This window comes from Phycodurus eques, chromosome 13 (assembly GCF_024500275.1).
Source record: "Phycodurus eques isolate BA_2022a chromosome 13, UOR_Pequ_1.1, whole genome shotgun sequence".
Taxonomy (NCBI): domain Eukaryota; kingdom Metazoa; phylum Chordata; class Actinopteri; order Syngnathiformes; family Syngnathidae; genus Phycodurus; species Phycodurus eques.
Genome location: NC_084537.1, coordinates 20,142,768 through 20,149,801, shown reverse-complemented (window position 1 = coordinate 20,149,801; position 7,034 = coordinate 20,142,768). Strand labels below are relative to the sequence as shown.

The following is a 7,034-nucleotide window of genomic DNA, read 5'->3' as shown; positions in this document are numbered from 1 at the left end:
AAAATACAATAACACCAAACTACAAAAGTACTAGACAAAAATAATAGCAAACGAAATAAATTATTACATGAAAAATAAACCAATATAAGAAAAAAATACAAAGATATTAGAAAACCTATTAGCAAAAAAATGACAAAAAAAATTTCCAGAATCTGCACTCATATTAAACAATTCTGTTATGTGACTGGTCAAATTGAACATTTTGAATAATATAGAAAAATATTCAAAATTTTTTATTTTATTTTATTTGCATGAATACTCTCCACTGCTTCATTACAGGGCACATGCATGTCAAAACTGAGCATTAATATTATTATTATTAGATGTGTGTGTTTCTCTCACCGTCCCACCATCACTGTCATCATCATATCCGAGCTCCACACAGAAGCAGCAGCACTTCTCCTCCCCACTCATCCGCCGCCCAGGTCGGTGGTCTCGGTCACGGACGCGTCAGCCAGTCGGGGAGGTTCCATAGCCCCGGAGGAGGTGGAGAAATAGTAGTAGTAGTTCCACCCACGGGGGCGAGGAGGACATGGAGGACATAGAGGACACGGGGAGTCGCTGATAAACAACTCCTCGCTGAAGCCACTAGAAGGTAAATTGAAAAAAAATATATATATATTTTTTTTAAAGAGGAAATAGTCGTTTTAATGCGACGTTTGTCATCTTGTCACATCGCCGAGGCAACTAGCGGAAGTTAGCATAGAAGCTAGCAGACATCCCCCCCACCCCACCCCACCCCCACCAGCTTCGAATGATTCATTTGGTGTCCTATTAATTTTGGGAAATTACATTATAACATAAATACACTTAAACGAGTAAAAGGCGCTTGCTTTAGGGAGTAAATAGGCGGCGCATGTCGCTTATTACCGGTTGCCATTTGCCTGTGGTTTGAACGGTGAAGCCGATATAAAGTAAACAGCAGCTAGCCGACGGACGACAACGGCTAGTTAGCGGCGTCTCATTCATTTTGCACTTTCTTCCATTCTTCATTCACTTGTGTCTTAAACGTCCACCATTAGCCACGCCAAGAGAGCTTTTTCCCCTCCTTAGTCTCTTTTCGTCCTTTCCCACAAATCTAGCCGTGACGTTCAAATGCCGTGGCGACGTTTGCCAGTCATGTTAGCTTTAATATGGGCACATGTTGGCTTTAATGGCTCAAATTTTTTTTCCTAAAAGCCTCAATTTCCCCCCCCCTACTGGATATTTATACAATATGAGGCACTTTTGTGTTGTGTGTCAGTGGAAAGAATGCCAAGCCTGGAAAGGGCCACATAACAGTAAGTAGCAGCTTCTCAAAAGTGTGGTTCCCTGAGAGGAACTAGAAATGCGGAATTTTGGTCCCTATTTTAAGTGGAAATTTCCCAAATTATTCGACTGCATACTTTCAAAGTAGTAGTAGGCAAAAAATGGTTTGCAATACTGTACTCACTACAACATGTTATTAAGGGAATACCAAGTAGATACAGGGCCTCTATCGCTGTCCCAAAACAACTTATGCAGTGCCTTGCTCAAGGGCACCTCAACAGTAGTCAAGAGGCAGACAAGCAGCTCTTCAACAATTAGTTGTTATTTTACATTTTTCCGAAACGGGACATATACCTTCAGATAAGCAGCTGCCGCCATTTCAAACGCATCTTACATATAAAGTTAAAAATATAAGGCTTTCAGATACAGTTCCTGTGACCACACTTGGTCAAACATTCAAATCATCTTTACCTATTGAAATAAATAGAAACACAATTAATCCATTCAAGCCCCCCCAAAAAACCCTGCCAAAATTATTTAAATGTGATTTGATAACAAAAAATGTACTCACTTATTTTACTGTATATAACCCCACAATAATATTTGCCCTCCACAGAACCTGCAAACATGAAAAATGTGAGCAAAAAACACAACTGTAGGTAATCTCCTTCGTTGTTGTTGTTCTGTGGGGTTTATTGGCTGTTGGAAATCCAGTTTAATGGTGCATTACCGCCACCAAACAATATTGTCCTTCCCATAGATATGAAGACTAGATACGGCAGTGTGATTTAGCATCCCGGGTAAGTGACGTATCGACGTTCCCATCAAAAGCAATGTGCGGACATTAAAATTAAGTCATAATTTGCTAATTTCTCAACTGATTTTTATGTTTACCTTTTTGTCCACGGAGATGCATTTGCTATCAATACATAACATTTGAAAGAAAGCAAAAAAAAAAAAAGTGCTGGCACCCTTGGGTGTTTTTTTTGTTGTTGCCGTCCACACACATGGAATGCGCTGGCGACTTTAACTGACATAGCTTATCGTCGCCGTAGGCGCGCAGCTCATAAGGGGTATGTCGTTTCTACCTCTTCTTATGTATGGTCCTTCATCTGCAAGGAAACCTATGCGAATTGATGGTGTGAAGTTCACTGCCGCCACCATCTAGCGGTGGGAGTCTGAACTGCACTGGCATCTCATTTTTGCTCGTATCTCAAGACAAAAAAATTGACCAAGCAAGACTTACTTTCATTCAGTGACATCCACATTACTCATTAGGCCAGGCCCGCCTTTTGAACCCATACACACACAAAGTCACAGATAGTATACTCTCATATGTGAGGATGGTGACCCCATTTGGATAACAATGATATCTGAACCTCACATACACATTTTGTTGCTTAAAAAGGCAAAATAATTTTTTGTCTGATTTAATCAAAGAGATAATTGGTAGAATAATCGATTCTAAAAGATATTCTACAATTGTGTCCTTACTCCCTAGTTCATGATCCTTACACCTCACTTGAAGGTCTTGAGTTCAGTGACGTATTCACCTATATTTGATGAAACTGAAAGTAACAGTCTCATTTCAACACTGTCAATCAATATCAACGTTAGTCTCCATATAATCGATAAAGTTTGACAGACGCGGATGTCGTGGAGTTCAAACACAATGACATTTTCCCTCAGGCATTTCATTCAATTGTCACATGAGCATGACTATTTCCTAACCACTTACGCAAGACTGATGAAGCCCAGTCAAAACATCTTTGTCAACACGTATTAGCCAATATTTGCAAGTGCGTTAAAGATATAGTACAATATATTTTTTCTTTGGGGCACGGGGGAGGTGACTTGACTGTAACATCTGCATATCTCACTAGACTTCATTTCAGCCAGCATTGAAGGACTAAGGTTACTATGAAGTAAGCATACTCATTTAAAGTAAAACAGACTACGTTGGTGCCCAGTTACTTTTTCCAGTGTTGGCGAGTGTTTCAATGCATAAGTATTGGTTCATATTTTAATTTACTACGTTTCTTCTTTTTTTTGTTCTTGTTGGCTTGGGAGCACTCTGGTATCAACTCATTTTTTGGCAACAAAGTGTTTTGAATTGGATCTTCCGTGACCAGCGTGGTGCATTTGAATCCATTTTTTTGTGCTGGTTGTTTGGACTAGTTTCATTTTGGTAGGTTTGTACTTCCATTTTTGTATATACCTGTACAGTGTCACTTCCATTAGCTTGACAGGACGTTTAGCTGGTATCATCCAACTTTTTTCCAACAAAGGAGTTTGATTTGGTTTATCTGTGATAGGTGTGGTGCATTTGCTTCACTTTGAGTATATCTGTTTGGGCTGCTCCTGGTTTGATTTTGGTAGGTTACTACTTACTGTTTTTATTTTATTTTTTATTTTATTTTTTAAAATTCCCGTTCTCCATGGTTTAATAGGACGTCCAACTGATACAAACCAGCTTTTTGACAACAAAGGATTTTGATTAGGTTCTTGTGTGGCTGGTGTTGTGCATTTGAGTCTGTTTGTACTGTTACTGGTTTTATTTTGGTAGGTTTTACTTCCCATTTTTACTCCCGTTACTGTTAGCTTGGTAGGCCTCTCGGTTGGTATCAAGCAACTGTTTTTCCAAAAAAAGCACTTTGATTTGGATATTCTCTGACTGTTGTGAATTTTAGTCTCATTTGTTTGTCGCTACTGGTTGTGTTATGGTATTTTTTTTTTTTTTTTTTTACTTCCTGTTTTTCTTCCCGGTTTATTTGATAGGACTCTCAGCTGCTATCAACAATTTTTTTTGTCAACAGATTGACTCTGATTTGGATCTTCTGTGGTTGGTCGTTTGCATTTGAGTCCATCTCTTTTCAGGTGTGTCTGGTTTTATTTTGGTAGCTGCTTATTTTGGTACCTGCTTTTTGTTCAGGCAGTTCAACAAAAATTCGATCTGGATATCTTGTGACTGGTGTCGTGCAATTGAATCCACTTGTTTGTGCTGCTTCTGGTTTGATTTAGGTAGATTTCTGCTTCCTATTTTTTGATTCCCGTTGGCTCACAGACCAACGTTTTGTAAACTAAGCAAGCACTTTGTTTGCATCTTGTGTGACAGGTGTCGCACATTTTAATTATGCTGTTTAACAAGAAGGTGCACCGAGTGGAGCGGTAGACTGATACGTTCACATCTCACACTAGCTGCCATGCGCTGTTCACCGATCAAAAGATTATTGTTATGTTTGAACATTTTAAATTTAGTTAATAATTGATTTCACATGTAATTCTATTACAGTTAATGTTCAAAAATAGAGCTTCCATTTTTTTATTTAAATTTTTTTTATATTGCTGTCAGTGATTTGAGAACTGGTGTTGTCTGTCTGTGTCGCTCGATATTTCCATTCATTGCACTTGTTGATGGCTCAAATGAGTGTAACGTGATCTTTGTGTGTTTTGCTTGGCTCTTGTCAGTCTGGTAGGGGAGATTGTTGTTGTCGCTAAATCGAAAACCAATTGTGCCGTGGGACTTCCCAGCACAAACAATGGTATTATTCTTGGGATAAGTACAGCTGTATTATGATTGTATTTTCTTAAGTCATAGAATCATATTTAATATGAATACCAACAATGAGATTTAATTCCTTATTGGTAGGGTGGTTGTGTTAAATGTATAGATATAGGTAGCAGTACCTTCTAAGGCCCCTGAAGTTGTACAATTCTGAATTTGACGATATTTCTTTTACAGTCTCAACTCAGATATGTCTAAAATGGTAATGGGTGCTGCTATAATTGTAAAACTAGAACCAAACAGTGTCTTAACTTCAATTACAAAGTTTTAATTCACAAACGGTAACTCGTACACTTGGTGTGTACAGTAATAGTACATTTGTTTGTATTCAGATTTTTTTGGTTATGGTACAGGGGAACATCAAGTTTCCACACGGAACAGATAGTGTAAGTGCCACACAGCTACTCTGTAAACAGATAGAGTACAGCTTCTCCTCTGGTTATAGAGGAAGTCCGGGTATGCGATATGCATATGGCAGTACGTCAAACTTGTTCACTCGTTTGAAACAGCATCACAACAATGTTTGTTTTCATTTGTCTTGAAAGGCAACATTTTAACGCAGGAAGGGTCTACTGTATTTCTATTTCCATTGCATCCCAAGGGGAAAAAAAGGACTGAAAGTGCGAACAAATCGGAGGTCCCGGAACATTGTGTGTTTCCCCCCTAGAGGTTTCTCCACTGCAGACATCTTCCTGCTTTGTGTAACTCAATATACAACGAACAATTGGACTCATTTTAGGACGCTGTATTAGTAAGTGGAATAATCCCCTCCGGAATTGCACCTTCTTACAATACTTTCATCGTCCTGTATGTGCTGTCACATGTTTTGGATGCAGATTAATTAATGTGCTGCAGTAACCCAGAGCCATTGTACCACTTTATCCTATTGGTGGAAGCTGGCAGCAAACAAGAAGCCACAAACCGCCCCGATTAGTCTCAATAACAAGCGGACGCAGCAATGATCATATCGTACATGTGACAGTGTGTGCAAGAATGTCATACCGCAGAGTACACCTTGTTATCAGGGGGGGAAAACACTGGGTAGTGAGTGTCGCCTTATCAGACATCAGCACATTAAACTGTCATCTCATTGGCTCAACTCTTGAGGATACTGTGTGCTGGGGTTAAAAAAAAAAGCTCCTTGAAATATGAAGTTTATGACACTGGTACACGAGCGCGGTGAGCCAATGTGGTGATAAGCCGGGGATAAATAAAGAGCACCCTCAAGATGGTTGGTTTACGTTATACAACAAGCGTGTGGTGGTCATGGTGGAGTGTCACGAGGCCTTGTGGACACCATGAAGAGACAAAGATCCTCAGGAACCACCAGCACGGGCGACAACACTGACAGCAGTGAGCTTGACGACTCCTCAACGTTCAGATCCTCTTGGTCCCTGTTGAGTTGGTCTTGCGCTACATTTCCAGCGCAGGACCTTTTGGGAGGACCGTTGTGTGTTTGCACCGGAACTATTGGGTACATTTAGCTCCAAGGCTTAAAAAAAGAAGACTGTTTGGTGCTCTTTAACTGTTCACATCTGTACTGTTTTTATTTCTCTTATTTCTACTAGACTTTACACCGATTTTATCGGCCTGATCGGTATTGGCAGATAATTAGCATTTTATGCTGATCGGCTTTAATGTCATAATTCGCCGATCCGATCAATGACGTCATTGATCAGCTCCGCAAAAGACATTGACTCCACGTTGCCATCATGCACAGTATATTTGAATCTATTTTATTTATTTTTAGCCTTGTCGTGTGTCTTTTGATGTTGTACTGTAAATATCTTACGACCAATAAAATAATTAAAAAAAAAACAAACAAACAAAACATGTTGGTGGTATGGGACAGACAACACGTAATGCCTGGCCGGGTCAGACTACAAGACAAATTTGCTCTTTCACGATTGCACGATGTCAGACTACTGCAATAAAATATTGTATTCCGATACCACCGCATCCTGTTTTTTACGATCATTGGGCTTTATCTTGTCAACTCGAATGCGACCGGATACACTCGTTACCGTGGCGACGACAACAAGAGCGGATCGCGCCGACTGTATGATAAGGACAAAATGCGAAAAAACGTGTTGGTGGTCACCGGTGCTCGGGACAGGAGAGGACGTTCGTTTAAGGCTTGCTTGTGGTATGTTCACGTACTGTTAATCTTTAGGGTTCAAGTCGCTTCCTTCCACATTCCAAAAACATGCAGGTTCTTTTA

General features: G+C 39.8%; 1 protein-coding gene across 7 annotated transcripts in view; it reads left to right on the top strand.

The window, feature by feature from the left end:
- Positions 1 to 454: 454 nt before the first annotated feature.
- The window catches only part of lpin2 (lipin 2), a 32,040-nt gene continuing 25,460 nt past the window's right edge, over positions 455 to 7,034 (top strand). For 3 of the 7 annotated variants that reach the window (XR_009769689.1, XM_061694321.1, XM_061694320.1), the window contains exon 1: positions 455 to 595. The gene's annotated coding sequence lies outside the window, so the exon portion shown is untranslated. The other 4 variants (XM_061694324.1, XM_061694322.1, XM_061694323.1 and 1 more) reach the window with 4 other exon arrangements.